Source organism: Tenrec ecaudatus, chromosome 9 (assembly GCF_050624435.1).
Source record: "Tenrec ecaudatus isolate mTenEca1 chromosome 9, mTenEca1.hap1, whole genome shotgun sequence".
In the NCBI taxonomy this organism is placed as follows: Eukaryota; Metazoa; Chordata; class Mammalia; order Afrosoricida; family Tenrecidae; genus Tenrec; species Tenrec ecaudatus.
Window position 1 is genome coordinate 43810482 of NC_134538.1, and position 15939 is coordinate 43826420.

A 15939-nucleotide genomic window follows, 5' to 3' on the forward strand; every position below is an offset into this window, starting at 1 on the left:
AAGCCCTTAGGCTCAGGGAGCCCCTGGCATGGGGTGCCACAGCTTTTTGTTCTTGGGAGCCCCCGTCCTGGGGCGCCTCAGCCCTTAGTCTTAGGGAGCCCCAGACAAGGGAAGCCCCAGCCCTTAGGCTTTGGGAGCCCCAGGCCTGGGGCGCCCCAGCCCTTAGGCTTTGGGAGCCCCAGGCCTGGTGCGACCCAGCCCTTAGGCTTAGGGAGCCCCAAGCCTGGGGAGCCCCAGCCCTTAGGCTTAAGGAGACCGTGGCCTGGGGAGACCCAGCCCTTAGGCTTCGGGACGCCCAGGCCTGGGACGCCCCAGCCCTTAGGCTTGGGGACCCCAAGGCCTGGGGCGCCCCAGCCCTTAGGCTTAGGGAGCCCCAGGCCTGGGGCGCCCCAACCCTTAGCCTTAGGGAGCCCCAGGCCTTGGGCGCCCCAGCTTTTAGGCTTTGGGAGCCCTGGCCTGGGGCGCCCCAGCCCTTAGGCTTATGGAGCCCCAGGCCTGGGGCGACCCCGCCCTTAGGCTTTGGGTGCCCCAGTCCTGAGCCGCCCCAGCCCTTAGGCTTAGGGAGCCCCAGGCCAGGTGACCCCCAGCCCTTAGACTTAGGGAGCCCCTGGCCTGGAACACCCCAGCCCTTATTCTTAGGGTGCCGCAGGGTTGGGGCGCCCAGCTCTTAAGCTTTGGGAGACCCAGGCATGGGGCCCCACAGCCATTAGGCTTTGGGAGCCCCAGGCCTCGGGCGACCACGCCCTTAGTCTTAGGGAGCCTCAGGTCTGGGGCGCCCCAGCCCTTACCCTTTGGGAGCCCCAGGCCTGGCTCACCCCGCCCTTAGGCTTATGGATCCCCAGGGCTGGGACGCCCCAGCCCTTGGGCTTTGGGAGCCCCAGGCATGGGGCACCACAGCCCTTAGCCTTTGGGTGCCCCAGGCCTGGGGCGTCCCAGCCCTTAGGCTTAGTTAGCCCCAGGCCTGGGTCGCCCAAGCCCTTAGGCTTAAGGAGCCCCAGGCCTGGGGTGACCCAGCCTTAGGCTTAGGGAGCCCCAGGCCCGGTGACCCCCAGCCCTTAGACTTAGGGATCCCCTGGCCTGGAGCGCCTATGCACTTAGACTTAAAAACCCCAGGCCTTGGGCCCCCCAGCCCTTAGGCTTAGGGAGACCCAGCCCTGGGTCGCCCCAAACATTAGGATTAGGGAGCCCCAGACCTGGGGCACCCCAGCACTTAGGCTTATGGAGCCCCTGTCCTGGGTCGAACCCCAACTTAGGCTTAGGGAGCCACAGGCCTGGGGCCCCAGCCCATAGGTTTAGGGAGCCCCAGGCCTGGGGTGCCCAGCCCTTAGGCTCAGGGAGCCCCTGACCTGGGGCGCCACAGCTTTTAGGTTTTGGAAGCCCCCGTCCTGGGGCGCCCCAGCCCTTAGTCTTAGGGAGCCCCAGACAAGGGAAGCCCCAGCCCTTAGATTTTGGGAGCCCCAGGCCTGGGGCACCCCAGCCCTTAGGCTTTGGGAGCCCCAGCCCTAAGGCTTAGGGAGCCCCCAGCCTGGTGCGACCCAGCCCTTAGGCTTAGGGAGCCCCAGGCCTGAGGCGACCCAGCCCTTAGGCTTAGGGAGCCCCAGGCCTGGGGCACACCAGCCCATAGGCTTTGGGAGCCTCAGGTCTGGGGAGCCACAGCCCTTAGGCTTGAGTGCCCCAGATCCCGGGGTGCCCCAGCACTTAGGCTTTGGGAACCCCAGGACCGGGGCACCCCAGCCCTTAGGCTTAGGGATCCCAAGCCTGGGGCGCCCAGCCCTTATGCTTTGGGAGCCCCAGGCCTGAAGCGCCCCAGCTATTAGGCTTAGGGAGCCCCAGGTCTGGGGCGCCCCAGCCATTAGGCTTAGGGAGCCCCAGGCCTTGGGTGCCCCAGGCTTTAGGCTTTGGGTTCCCCAGGCCGGGGGTGCCCCAGCCCTTAGGCTTTGGGAACCCCAGGCCCTGGGCGCCCCTGCACTTAGGCTTTGGGATCCCCAGGCCTGGGGTGCTCCAGCCCTTAGGCTGAGGTAACCCCAGGACTGGTGCGCCCCAGCACTTAGACTTAGGGATCCCCAGGCCTGGGGTGCCCCAGCCCTTAGCCTTAGGGAGCCCAGGTTTGGGGCGCCCCAAACCTTAGGCTTAGGGAGCCCCAGTCCTGGGGCGCCCAGCCCTTATGCTTTGGGAACCCCCGACCGGGGGCGCCTCAGCTTTTACGCTTTGGGAGCCACAGGCCTGGGGCACCCCAACCCTTAGGCTTTTGGAACCCCAGGCCTGGGGCGCCCCAGGCCTTAGGCTTAGGGAGCCCCAGGTCTGTGGCGCCCCAGCCCTTAGGCTTAGGGAACCCAGCACTGGGGCGCCGCAGCCCTTAGGATTTGGGAGCCCCAGGCCTCGGGCGCCCCAGCCCTTAGGCTTAGGTAGCCCCTGCCTGGGGTGCCCCCGCCCTTAGCCTTTGGTAGCCCCTGGCATGGGGCGCCCCAGCCCTTAGCCTCTGGGAACCCCAGGCCAGGGCCGTCCCAGCACTTAGGCTTAGGGAGCCCCAGGCCTGGGGCGACCCAGCCATTAGGCTTGGGGATCCCCAGGCCTTGTGCGCCCCAGCCCATCGGCTTAGGGAGCCATAGGCCTGTGGCGCCCCCGCCCTTAGGATTGTGGAAGCACAGGCCAGGGACGCACCAGCCCTTAGGCTTTGGCATCCCCATGCCTGGAGCGCCCCATCCATTAGGATTAGGTAGCCCCAGACCTGGGGCGCCAAAGCCCTTAGGCTTTGGGAGCCATAGGCCTGGGGCACCCCAGCACTTTGGCTTAGGGAGCCCCAGTTTTGGGGCACCCCCGCCCTTATGCTTAGGTAGCCCCAGGCCTGGGCCGCCCCAGCACTTAGCCTTAGGGAGCCACAGTCCTCGGGCGCCCAGCCCTTATGCTTAGGGAGCCCCAGGCCTGGGGCGCCCCAGCCCGTAGGCTTAGGGAGCACCAGGCCTGGGGCACCCCAACTCTTAGGCTTAGTGAAACCAGGACTGGGTCGCCCCATCCCTTAGGATTTGGGAGCCCCAGGCCTGGGGTGGCCCAGCCCTTAACCTTAGGTAGCCCCAGACCTGGGGAGCCCCAGCCATTTGGCTTTGGGAGCCCCATGCCTGGGGCACCCCAGCCCTTCAGATTAGGGAGCCCCAGACCTGGGTGGCCCACGCCCTTAGGCTTAGTTAGCTCCTGGCCTGGGGCGCCCCAGCACTTAGGCTTAGGAAGCCCCAGCCCTGGGAGCCCCAGCCCTTAGGCTTAAGGAGCCCCAGGCCTGGGGCACCCCAGCCATTAGGCTTAAGGAGCCCCAGGCCTCGGGTACCCCAGCGCTTAGGGTTAAGGAGCCCCAGGCATCGGGCGACCCAGCCCTTAGGCTTAGGGAGCCCCAGGGCTGGGGCGCCCCAGCCCTAAGGCTTTGGGAGCCCCAAGCCTGGGGCACACCAGCCCCTTAGCCTTTGAGAGCCCAAGGCATCGGGCGCCCCAGCCCTTAGCCTTTGGGAGCCCCAGGCATGGCTCACCCCGCCCTTAGGCTTAGGGAGCCCCAGGCCTTGGGCGCCCCAGGCCTTAGGCTCAGGGAGCCCCTGGCATGGGGTGCCACAGCTTTTTGTTCTTGGGAGCCCCCGTCCTGGGGCGCCCCAGCCCTTAGTCTTAGGGAGCCCCAGACAAGGGAAGCCCCAGCCCTTAGTCTTTGGGAGCCCCAGGCCTGGGGCGCCCCAGCCCTTAGGCTTAGGGAGCCCCAGGCCTGGTGCGACCCAGCCCTTAGGCTTAGGGAGCCCCAGGCCTGGGGCGCCCCAGCCCTTAGGCTTAAGGAGCCCGTGGCCTGGGGAGACCCAGCCCTTAGGCTTCGGGACGCCCAGGCCTGGGGCGCCCCAGCCCTTAGGCTTTGGGAGCCCCAGACAAGGGAAGCCCCAGCCCTTAGGCTTTGGGAGCCCCAGGCCTGGGGCGCCCCAGCCCTTAGGCTTTGGGAGCCCCAGGCCTGGTGCGACCCAGCCCTTAGGCTTAGGGAGCCCCAGGCCTGGGGCGCCCCAGCCCTTAGGCTTAAGGAGCCCGTGGCCTGGGGAGAACCAGCCCTTAGGCTTCGGGACGCCCAGGCCTGGGGCGCCCCAGCCCTTAGGCTTTTGGAGCCCCAGGCCTGGGGCGCCCCCGCCCTTAGGCTTTGGGTGCCCCAGTCCTGAGCCGCACCAGCCCTTAGGCTTAGGGAGCCCCAGGCCAGGTGACCTCCAGCCCTTAGACTTAGGGAGCCCCGGGCCTGGAGCACCCCAGCCCTTATTCTTAGGGTGCCGCAGGGTTGGGGCGCCCAGCTCTTAAGCTTTGGGAGCCCCAGGCATGGGGCCCCACAGCCATTAGGCTTTGGGAGCCCCAGGCCTGGGGCGACCACGCCCTTAGGCTTAGGTAGCCCCTGGCCTGGGGCGCCCCAGTCCTTAGTCTTAGGGAGCCTCAGGTCTGGGGCGCCCCAGCCCTTAGGCTTAGGGAGCCCCAGGCCTGGGGCACCACAGCCCTTAGGCTTAGGGAGCCCCAGTCCTGGGGCGCCACAGCACTTAGGCTTAGGGAGCCCCAGTCTTGGGGCACCCAAGCCCTTAGCCTTTGAGAGCCCAAGGCATGGGGAGCCCCAGCCCTTAGACTTTGGGAGCCCCAGGCCTGGCTCGCCCCGCGCTTAGGCTTAGGGAGCCGAAGGGCTGGGATGCCCCAGCCCTTGGGCTTTTTGAGCCCCAGGCATGGGGCACCACAGCCCTTAGCCTTTGGGAGCCCCAGGCCTGGGGCGCCCCAGCCCTTAGGCTTAGGTAGCCCCAGGCCTGGGTCGCCCCAGCCCTTAGGCTTAAGGAGCCCCAGGCCTGGGGTGACCCAGCCTTAGGCTTAGGGAGCCCCAGACCCGGTGACCCCCAGCCCTTAGACTTAGGGAACCCCTGGCCTGGAGCGCCCACGCACTTAGACTTAAAAACTCCAGGCCTTGGGCCCCCCAGCCCTTAGGCATAAGGAGCCCCAGCCCTGGGTGGCCCCAAACCTTAGGATTAGGGAGCCCCAGGGGTGGGTCACCACAGCACTTAGGCTTATGGAGCCCCTGGCCTGGGTCGAACCCCAACTTAGGCTTAGGGAGCCACAGGCCTGAGGCCCCAGCCCATAGGTTTAGGGAGCCCCAGGCCTGGGGTGCCCAGCCCTTAGGCTCAGGGAGCCCCTGGCCTGGGGCGCCACAGCTTTTAGGTTTTGGGAGCCCCCGTCCTGGGTCGCCCCAGCCCTTAGTCTTAGGGAGCCCCAGACAAGGGAAGCCCCAGCCCTTAGGTTTTGGGAGCCCCAGCCCTAAGGCTTAGGGAGCCCCCAGCCTGGTGCGACCCAGCCCTTGGGCTTAGGGAGCCCCAGGCCTGAGGCGAACCAGCCCTTAGGCTTAGGGAGCCCCAGGCCTGGGGCGCACCAGCCCATAGACTTTGGGAGCCTCAGGTCTGGGGAGCCACAGCCCTTAGGCTTGGGCGCCCCAGATCCCGGGGTGCCCCAGCACTTAGGCTTTGGGAACCCCAGGACCGGGGCACCCCAGCCCTTAGGCTTAGGGATCCCAAGCCTGGGGCGCCCAGCCCTTATGCTTTGGGAGCCCCAGGCGTGAAGCGCCCCAGCTATTAGGCTTAGGGAGCCCCAGGTCTGGGGCGCCCCAGCCATTAGGCTTAGGGAGCCCCAGGCCTTGGGTGCCCCAGGCTTTAGGCTTTGGGTTCCCCAGGCCGGGGGTGCCCCAGCCCTTAGGCATTGGGAACCCCAAGCCCGGGGCGACCCTGCCCTTATGCTTTGGGATCCCCAGGCCTGGGGTGCTCCAGCCCTTAGGCTGAGGTAACCCCAGGACTGGTGCGCCCCAGCACTTAGACTTAGGGATCCCCAGGCCTGGAGTGCCCCAGCCCTTAGCCTTAGGGAGCCCAGGTTTGGGGCGCCCCAAACCTTAGGTTTAGGGAGCCCCAGTCCTGGGGTGCCCAGCCCTTATGCTTTGGGAACCCCCGAACGGGGGCGCCCCAGCTCTTACGCTTTGGGAGCCACAGACCTGGGGCAAACCAGCCCTTAGGCTTTTGGAACCCCAGGCCTGGGGCGCCCCAGGCCTTAGGCTTAGGGAGCCCCAGGTCTGTGGCGCCCCAGCCCTTAGGCTTAGGGAACCCAGCACTGGGGCGCAGCAGCCCTTAGGATTTGGGAGCCCCAGGCCTCGGGCGCCCCAGCCCTTAGGCTTAGGTAGCCCCAGGCCTGGGGTGCCCCCGCCCTTAGCCTTTGGAAGCCCCTGGCATGGGGCGCCCCAGCCCTTAGCCTCTGGGAACCCCAGGCCAGGGCCGTCCCAGCACTTAGGCTTAGGGAGCCCCAGGCGTGGGGCGACCCAGCCATTAGGCTTAGGGATCCCCAGGCCTTGTGCGCCCCAGCCCATCGGCTTAGGGAGCCTCAGGCCTGTGGCGCCCCCGCCCTTAGGATTGTGGAGGCACAGGCCAGGGACGCACCAGCCCTTAGGCTTTGGCAACCCCATGCCTGGGGCGCCCCATCCATTAGGATTAGGTAGCCCCAGACCTGGGGCGCCAAAGCCCTTAGGCTTTGGGAGCCATAGGCCTGGGGCACCCCAGCACTTTGGCTTAGGGAGCCCCAGTTTTCGGGTGCCCCCGCCCTTAGGCTTAGGTAGCCCCAGGCCTGGGCCGCCCCAGCACTTAGCCTTAGGGAGCCACAATCCTCGGGCGCCCAGCCCTTATGCTTTGGGAGCCCCAGGCCTGGGGCGCCCCAGCCCGTAGGCTTAGGGAGCCCCAGGCCTGGGGCACCTCAGCCCTTAGGCTTAGTGAAACCAGGACTGGGTCGCCCCATCCCTTAGGATTTGGGAGCCCCAGGCCTGGGGTGGCCCTGCCCTTAACCTTAGGTAGCCCCAGACCTGGGGAGCCCCAGCCATTTGGCTTTGGGAGCCCCATGCCTGGGGCACCCCACCACTTCGGATTAGGGAGCCCCAGACCTGGGTGGCCCACGCCCTTAGGCTTAGTTAGCTCCTGGCCTGGGGCGCCCCAGCACTTAGGCTTAGGCAGCCCCAGCCCTGGGGGCCCCAGCCCTTAGGCTTAGGGATCCCCAGGCCTGGGGCGCCCCAGCCATTAGGCTTAAGGAGCCCCAGGCCTCGGGTACCCCTGCCCTTAGGTTTAAGGAGCCCCAGGCATCGGTCGACCCAGCCCTTAGGCTTAGGGAGCCCCAGGTTGGGGCACTCCAGCCCTTAGGCTTAGGGAGCCCCAGGGCTGGGGCGCCCCAGCCCTAAGGCTTTGGGAGCCCCAAGCCTGGGGTACCCCAGCCCCTTGGCTTAGGGACCCCCAGGCCTGGGGTGCCCCAGCCCTTAGGCTTTGGGAGCCCCAGGCCAGGGGCGCCCCATCCCTTAGGCTTAGGGACCTCCAAGCCTGGTGACCCCCAGCCCTTAGACTTAGGGATCCCCTGGCCTGGGGCGCCCAAACACTTAGTTTTAGGGAGTCCCAGGCCTGGAGTGCGACAGCCCTAAGGCTTAGGGAGCCCCAGGCCTGGGGTGCCCCAGCCCTTAGGTTTTGGGATCCCCAGGCCTGGGGCGTTCCAGCCCTTAGGCTTTGGGAGCCCCAGGCCTGGGGCGCCCCAGCCCTTAGGCTTAAAAGCCCGAGGCCTTGGGTGCCCCAGCCCTTAGGCTTAGGGAGCCCCAGGACTGGGTCGCCCCAAACCTTAAGCTTGGGAGCCCCAGGTCAGGGCGCCACAGCCATTAGGCTTAGGGAGCCCCAGGCCTGGGGCACCCCAGCCCATAGTCTTAGGGAGCCCCAGGCCTGGGGCGCCCCAGCCCTTAGGCTTAGGTAGACCCAGGCCTGGGGGGCCCCAGCCCTTAGGCTTAGGGAGCCCCAGGCCTGGGCCGCCCCAACCCTTAGGCTTAGGGAACCCAGGACTGGGGCGACCCTGCCCTTAGGATTTTGGAGCCCCAAGCCTGGGGCCCCCTCGCCCTCAGGCTTAGGTAGCCCGTGGCCTGGGGCGCCCCAGCACTTAGGCTTAGGCAGCCACCGGCCTGGGGCGCCCGAGCCCTTATCCTTTGGGAGCCCCAGGTATGGGGATCCCCAGGCCTTAGGCTTAGGGAACCCAGGAGTGGGGCGCCGAAGCCCTTAGAATTTGGGAGCCCCAGGCCTGGTGTGCCCCAGCCCTTAGGCTTTGGTAGCCCCAGACCTAGGGCGCTCCAGCCCTTAGGCTTTGGGAGTCCCAGGCCTGGGGCGCACCAGCCTTTTGGCTTAGGGATCCCAAGGCATGGGGTGCCCCATCCCTTAGCCTTTGGGAACCCCAGGCCAGGGCCGTCCTAGCCCTTAGGCTTAGGGATCCCCAGGCCTTGGGCGCCCCAGCCCATCGGCTTAGGGAGCCTCAGACCTGGGGCGTCCCCGCCCTTAGGCTTAGGGAGGCACAGGCCATGGACGCCCCAGCTCTTAGGCTTTGGCATCCCCATGCCTGGGGCGCCCCATCCCTTAGGCTTAGGTAGCCCCAGACCTGGGGCGCCACAGCCCTTAGGCTTTGGGAGACATAGGCCTGGGCACCCCAGCCCTTCGGCTTAGGGAGCCCCAGTTTTAGGGCCCCTCACCCTTAAACTTAGGTAGCCCCTGGCCTGGGGCGCCCCAGAACTTAGCCTTAGGGAGCCACAGTCCTGGGGCGCCCAGCACTTAGGTTTTGGGAGCCCCAGGCTTAGGGCGCCCCAGCACTTAGGCTTAGGGAGCCCCAGACCTGGGGCGCCCCAGCCCTTAGGCTTAGTGAACCCAGGACTGGGGCGCCCCATCCCATAGGATTTGGGAGCCCCAGGCCTGGGGTGGCCCAGCCCTTAGGCTTAGGTAGCCCCAGACCCGGGGAGCCCCAGTCTTTAGGCTTTGGGAGCCCCATGCCTGGGACACCCCAGCCCTTCGGCTTAGGGAGCCCCTGACCTGGGGCGCCCAAGCCCTTGGGCTTAGGTAGCTCCTGGCCTGGGGCGCCCCAGAACTTAGGCTTAGGGAGCCCCATGCCTGGGGCGCCCTAGCCTTTAGGCTTAAGGAGCCCCAGGCCAAGGGCACCCCAGTCGTTAGGTTTAAGGAGCCCCAGGCATCATGCGACCCAGCCCTTCGGCTTAGGGAGCCCCAGTTTTAGGGCGCCTCACCCTTAAACTTAGGTAGCCCCTGGCCTGGGGCGCCCCAGAACTTAGCCTTAGGGAGCCACAGTCCTGGGGCGCCCAGCACTTAGGTTTTGGGAGCCCCAGGCTTAGGGCGCCCCAGCACTTAGGCTTAGGGAGCCCCAGACCTGGGGCGCCCCAGCCCTTAGGCTTAGTGAACCCAGGACTGGGGCGCCCCATCCCATAGGATTTGGGAGCCCCAGGCCTGGGGTGGCCCAGCCCTTAGGCTTAGGTAGCCCCAGACCCGGGGAGCCCCAGTCTTTAGGCTTTGGGAGCCCTATGCCTGGGACACCCCAGCCCTTCGGCTTAGGGAGCCCCTGACCTGGGGCGCCCACGCCCTTGGGCTTAGGTAGCTCCTGGCCTGGGGCGCCCCAGACCTTAGGCTTAGGGAGCCCCATGCCTGGGGTGCCCCAGCCTTTAGGCTTAAGGAGCCCCAGGCCTCGGGCACCCCAGCCGTTAGGCTTAAGGAGCCCCAGGCATCGTGCGACCCAGCCCTTAGGCTTAGGGAGCCACAGGGCTGGGGCGCCCCAGCCTTTAGGTTTTTGGAGACCCAAGCCTGGGGCAACCCAGCCCCTAGGCTTAGGGACACCCAAGCCTGGGGTGCCCCAGCCCTTAGGCTTTGGTTGCCCCAGGCCAAGGGCGCCCCAGCCCTTAAGCTTAGAGACCTCCAGGCCTGGTGACACTCAACCCTTAGACTTAGGGATCCCCTGGCCTGGAGCGCCCCAGCACTTAGTTTTAGGGAGTCCCAGGCCTGGAGTGCGCCAGCCCTAAGGCTTAGGGAGCCCCATGCCTGGGGCGCCCCAGTCCTTAGGCTTTGGGATCCCCAGGCCTGGGGCGCTCCAGCCCTTAGGCTTTGGAATCAACAGGCCTGGGGCGACCCAGCCCTTAGGCTTTGGGAGCCCCAGGCCTGGTGCGCCCCAGCCCTTAGGCTTAAAAGCCCCAGGCCTGGGCCACCCCAGCCCTTAGCCTTAGGGAGCCCCAGGCCTGGGGCGCCCCAGCCCATAGGATTAGGGAGCCCCAGGCCTGGGGCGCCCTAGCACTTAGGCTTAGGGTACCCAGGACTGCGGCGACCCACCCCTTAGGATTTGGGAGCCCCATGCATGGGGCGCCCCAGACCTTCGGATTAGGGAGCCCCAGGCCTGGGGCGCCCTTGCTCTCAGGCTTAGGTAGCCCGTGGCCTGGGGCGCACCAGCACTAAGGCTTAGGGAGCGACCGGCCTGGGGCGTCCCAGCCCTTAGGCTTAGGTAGCCCCAGACCGGGGGTGCCCAAGCCCTTAGGCTTTGGGAGCCCCAGGCCTGGGGAGCCCCAGCCCTTTGACTTAGAGAGCCCCAGGCATGTGGTGCCCCCGCCCTTAGCCTTTGGGAAACCCCAGGCCTTGGCCGTCCCAGCCCTTAGGCTTAGGGATCCCCTGGCCTTGGGCGCCCCAGCACATCAGCTTAGGGAGCCTCAGGCCTGTGGCGCCCCCTCCCTTAGGCTTAGGGAGACACAGGCCAGGAACGCCCCAGCCTTTAGGCTTTGGCATCCCCATGCCTGGGGCGCCCCATCACTTAGGCTTAGGTAGCCCCAGACCTGGGGCGCCACAGCCCTTAGGTTTTGGGAGCCAAAGGCCTGGACCACCCCAGCCCTTCGGTTTAGGGAGCCACAGTTTGGGGCACCCCCACCCTTAAGCTTAGGTAGCCCCAGGCCTGGGGCGCCAAAGCATTTAGCCTTATGGAGCCACAGTCCTCGGCGCCCAGCCCTTATGTTTTGGGAACCCAAGGCCTGGGGCGCCCCAGCCCTTAGGCTTAGGGAGCCCCAGTTTTGGGGCACCCCCGCCCTTAGGCATAGGTAGCCCCTGGCCTGGGGCGCCACATCCCTTTGGATTTGGGAGCCCCAGGCCTAGGGTGGCCCAGCCCTTAGCCTTAGGTAGCCCCAGACCCGGTAGCACCAGCCTTTAGGCTTTGGGAGCCCCATGCCTGGGGCACCCCATCCCTTCGGCTTAGGGAGCCCCAGACCTGGGGTGCCCACATCCTTAGGCTTAGGTAGCTCCTGGTCTGGGGCGCCCCAGCACTTAGGCTTAGGGAGCCCCAGACCTGGGCGCCCCAACCCTTAGGCTTAAGGAGCCCCAGGCCTGGGGCTGCCCAGCCATTAGGCTTAAGGAGCCCCAGGCCTCGGGCACCCCAGCCCTTAGGTTTAAGGAGCCCCAGGCATCGGGCGCCCCAGCCCTTAGGCTTAGGGAGCCCCAGGCCTGGGGCACCCCAGCTCTTAAGCTTAGGTAGCCCCAGGGCTGGGGCACCCCAGCCCTTAGGCTTTGGGAGCCCAAAGCCAGCGGCATCCCAGCCCCTAGGCTTAGGGACCTCCAGGCCTGGGGTACCCCAGCCCTTAGGCTTAGGGAGCCCCAGGCATCGGGCGACCCAGCCCTTAGGCTTTGGTAGCATCAGGCCAGGGGCGCCCCAGCCCTTAGGCTTAGGGACCTCCAGGCCTGGTGACCCCCAGCCCTTAGACTTAGGGATCCCCTGGCTTGGGGCGACCCAGCATTTAGTCTTAGGGAGTCCCAGGCCTGGAATGCGCCAGCCCTAAGGCTTAGGGAGCCCCATGCCTGGGGTGCACCAGCCCTTAGGCTTTGGGATCCCCAGGCCTGGGGCGCTCCATGCCTTAGGCTTTGGGATCCCCTGGCCTGGGGCGACCGAGCCCATAGGCTTTGGGAGCCCCAGGCCTGGGGCACCCCAGCCCTTAGTCTTAAAAGCCCCAGACCTGGGGCGCCACAGCCCTTAGGCTATGGGAGACATAGGCCTTGGCACCCCAGCCCTTCGGCTTAGGGAGCCCCAGTTTTAGGGCGCCTCACCCTTAAACTTAGGTAGCCCCTGGCCTGGGGCGCCCCAGAACTTAGCCTTAGGGAGCCACAGTCCTGGGGCGCCCAGCACTTAGGTTTTGGGAGCCCCAGGCTTAGGGCGCCCCAGCACTTAGGCTTAGGGAGCCCCAGACCTGGGGCGCCCCAGCCCTTAGGCTTAGTGAACCCAGGACTGGGGCGCCCCATCCCATAGGATTTGGGAGCCCCAGGCCTGGGGTGGCCCAGCCCTTAGGCTTAGGTAGCCCCAGACCCGGGGAGCACAAGTCTTTAGGCTTTGGGAGCCCCATGCCTGGGACACCCCAGCCCTTCGGCTTAGGGAGCCCCTGACCTGGGGCGCCCACGCCCTTGGGCTAGGTAGCTCCTGGCCTGGGGCGTCCCAGACCTTAGGCTTAGGGAGCCCCATGCCTGGGGCGCCCCAGCCTTTAGGCTTAAGGAGCCCCAGGCCTCGGGCACCCCAGCCGTTAGGCTTAAGGAGCCCCAGGCATCGTGCGACCCAGCCCTTAGGCTTAGGGAGCCACAGGGCTGGGGGGCCCCAGCCTTTAGGTTTTTGGAGCCCCAAGCTTGGGGCACCCCAGCCCCTAGGCTTAGGGACACCCAAGCCTGGGGTGCCCCAGCCCTTAGGCTTTGGTTGCCCCAGGCCAAGGGCGCCCCAGCCCTTAAGCTTAGGGACCTCCAGGCCTGGTGACATCCAACCCTTAGACTTAGGGATCCCCTGGCCGGGAGCGCCCCAGCACTTAGTCTTAGGGAGTCCCAGGCCTGGAGTGCGCCAGCCCTAAGGCTTAGGGAGCCCCATGCCTGGGGCGCCCCAGCCCTTAGGCTTTGGGATCCCCAGGCCTGGGGCGCTCCAGCCCTTAGGCTTTGGAATCAACAGGCCTGGGGCGACCCAGCCCTTAGGCTTTGGGAGCCCCAGGCCTGGTGCGCCCCAGCCCTTAGGCTTAAAAGCCCCAAGCCTGGGGCACCCCAGCCCTTAGCCTTAGGGAGCCCCAGGCCTGGGGCGCCCCAGCCCATAGGATTACGGAGCCCCAGGCCTGGGGCGCCCTAGCCCTTTGGCTTAGGGTACCCAGGACTGCGGCGACCCACCCCTTAGGATTTGGGAGCCCCATGCATGGGGCGCCCAAGACCTTCGGATTAGGGAGCCCCAGGCCTGGGGCGCCCTTGCTCTCAGGCTTAGGTAGCCCGAGGCCTGGGGCGCACCAGCACTAAGGCTTAGGGAGCCACCGGCCTGGGGCGTCCCAGCCCTTAGGCTTAGGTAGCCCCAGACCTGGGGTGCCCAAGCCCTTAGGCTTTGGGAGCCCCAGGCCTGGGGCGCCCCAGCCCTTTGACTTAGAGAGCCCCAGGCATGTGGTGCCCCCGCCCTTAGCCTTTGGGAGCCCCAGGCATGGGGCGCCCCAGAACTTAGCCTTTGGGAAACCCCAGGCCTGGGCCGTCCCAGCCCTTAGGCTTAGGGATCCCCAGGCCTTGGGCGCCCCAGCACATCAGCTTAGGGAGCCTCAGGCCTGTGGCGCCCCCTCCCTTAGGCTTAGGGAGACACAGGCCAGGAACGCCTCAGCCTTTAGGCTTTGGCATCCCCATGCCTGGGGCGCCCCATCCCTTAGGCTTAGGTAGCCCCAGACCTGGGGCGCCACAGCCCTTAGGTTTTGGGAGCCAAAGGCCTGGACCACCCCAGCCCTTTGGTTTAGGGAGCCACAGTTTGGGGCGCCCCCACCCTTAAGCTTAGGTAGCCCCAGGCCTGGGGCGCCAAAGCATTTAGCCTTATGGAGCCACAGTCCTCGGCGCCCAGCCCTTATGTTTTGGGAGCCCAAGGCCTGGGGCGCCCCAGCCCTTAGGCTTAGAGAGCCCCAGGTCTGGGGCGCCCCAGCCCTTAGACTTAGGGAACCCAGGACTGGGGCGCCGAAGCCCTTAGGATTTGGGAGCCCCAGGCCTGGGCGCCCCAGCCCTTAGGCTTAGGGAGCCCCAGTTTTGGGGCACCCCCGCCCTTAGGCATAGGTAGCCCCTGGCCTGGGGCGCCACATCCCTTAGGATTTGGGAGCCCCAGGCCTAGGGTGGCCCAGCCCTTAGCCTTAGGTAGCCCCAGACCCGGTAGCACCAGCCTTTAGGCTTTGGGAGCCCCATGCCTGGGGCACCCCAGCCCTTCGGCTTAGGGAACCCCGGACCTGGGGTGCCCACATCCTTAGGCTTAGGTAGCTCCTGGTCTGGGGCGCCCCAGCACTTAGGCTTAGGGAGCCCCAGCCCTGGGCGCCCCAACCCTTAGGCTTAAGGAGCCCCAGGCCTGGGGCTGCCCAGCCATTAGGCTTAAGGAGCACCAGGCCTCGGGCACCCCAGCCCTTAGGTTTAAGGAGCCCCAGGCATCGGGCGCCCCAGCCCTTAGGCTTAGGGAGCCCCAGGCCTGGGGCGCCCCAGCTCTTAGGCTTAGGTAGCCCCAGGGCTGGGGCGCCCCAGCCCTTAGGCTTTGGGAGCCCAAAGCCAGGGGCATCCCAGCCCTTAGGCTTAGGGAGCCCAAGGCCTGGGGCACCGCAGCCCTTAGCCTTAGGGAGCCCCAGGCCTGGGTTGCCCCAGCCTTAGGCTTAGGGAGCCCCAGACTTGGGGCGCCCCATCCCTTAGGCTCAGGGACCTCCAGGCCTGGTGACCCCCAGCCCTTAGACTTAGGGATCCCCTGGCTTGGGGCGACCCAGCATTTAGGCTTAGGGAGTCCCAGGCCTGGAATGCGCCAGCCCTAAGGCTTAGGGAGCCCCATGCCTGGGGTGCCCCAGCCCTTAGGCTTTGGGATCCCCAGGCCTGGGGCGCTCCATGCCTTAGGCTTTGGGATCCCCTGGCCTGGGGCGACCGAGCCCATAGGCTTTGGGAGCCCCAGGTCTGTGGCACCCCAGCCCTTAGTCTTAAAAGCCCCAAGCCTGGGGCGCCACAACCCTTAGGCTTAGGGAGCCCCAGGTCTGGGTCGCCCCAACCCTTAGGCTTGGGAGTCCCAGGCCAGGGGCGCCACAGCCCTTCGGCTTAGGGAGCCCAAGGCCTGGGGCACCGCAGCCCTTAGCCTTAGGGAGCCCCAGGCCTGGGTTGCCCCAGCCCTTAGGCTTAGGGAGCCCCAGACTTGGGGCGCCCCAGCCCTTAGGCTTAGGGAACCCAGGACTGGGACGACCCAGCTCTTAGGCTTAGGGAGCCACCCGCCTGGGGCGTCCCAGCTCTTAGGCTTTGGGAGCCCCAGGCCTGGGCCGCCCCAGCCCTTAGGTTTTGGGATCCCCAGGCCTGGGGCGTTCCAGCCCTTAGGCTTTGGGATCCCCAGGCCTGGGGCGTTCCAGCCCTTAGGCTTTGGGAGCCCCAGGTCTGGGGCGCCCTAGCCCTTAGGCTTAAAAGCCCCAGGCCTTGGGCGCCCCAGCCCTTAGGCTTAGGGAGCCCCAGGACTGGGTCGCCCCAACCCTTAAGCTTGGGAGCCCCAGGCCAGGGAGCCACAGCCTTTAGGCTTAGGGAGCCCCAGGCCTGGGGCACCCCAGCCCATAGTCTTAGGGAGCCCCAGGCCTGGGGCGCCCCAGCCCTTAGACTTAGGTAGCCCCAGGCCTGGGGGGCCCCAGCCCTTAGGCTTAGGGAGCCCCAGGCCTGGGCCGCCCCAACCCTTAGGCTTAGGGAACCCAGGACTGGGGCGACCCAGCCCTTAGGATTTGGGAGCCCCAAGCCTGGGGCTCCCTCGCCCTCAGGCTTAGGAAGCCCGTGGCCTGGGGCGCCCCAGCACTTAGGCTTAGGCAGCCACCGGCCTGGGGCGTCCGAGCCCTTAGTCTTTGGGAGCCCCAGGCATGGGGCGCCCCAGCCCTTAGTCTTTGGGAGCCCCAGGCCTGGGGCGCCCCAGCTCTTAGGCTTTGGGAGCCCCAGGCCAGGGGCGCCACATCCTTTAGGCTTAGGGACCTCCAGGCCTGGTGACCCCCAGCCCTTAGACTTAGGGATCCCCTACCCTGGGGCGCCCAAACACTTAGTCTTAGGGAGTCCCAGGCCTGGAGTGCGACAGCCCTAAGTCTTA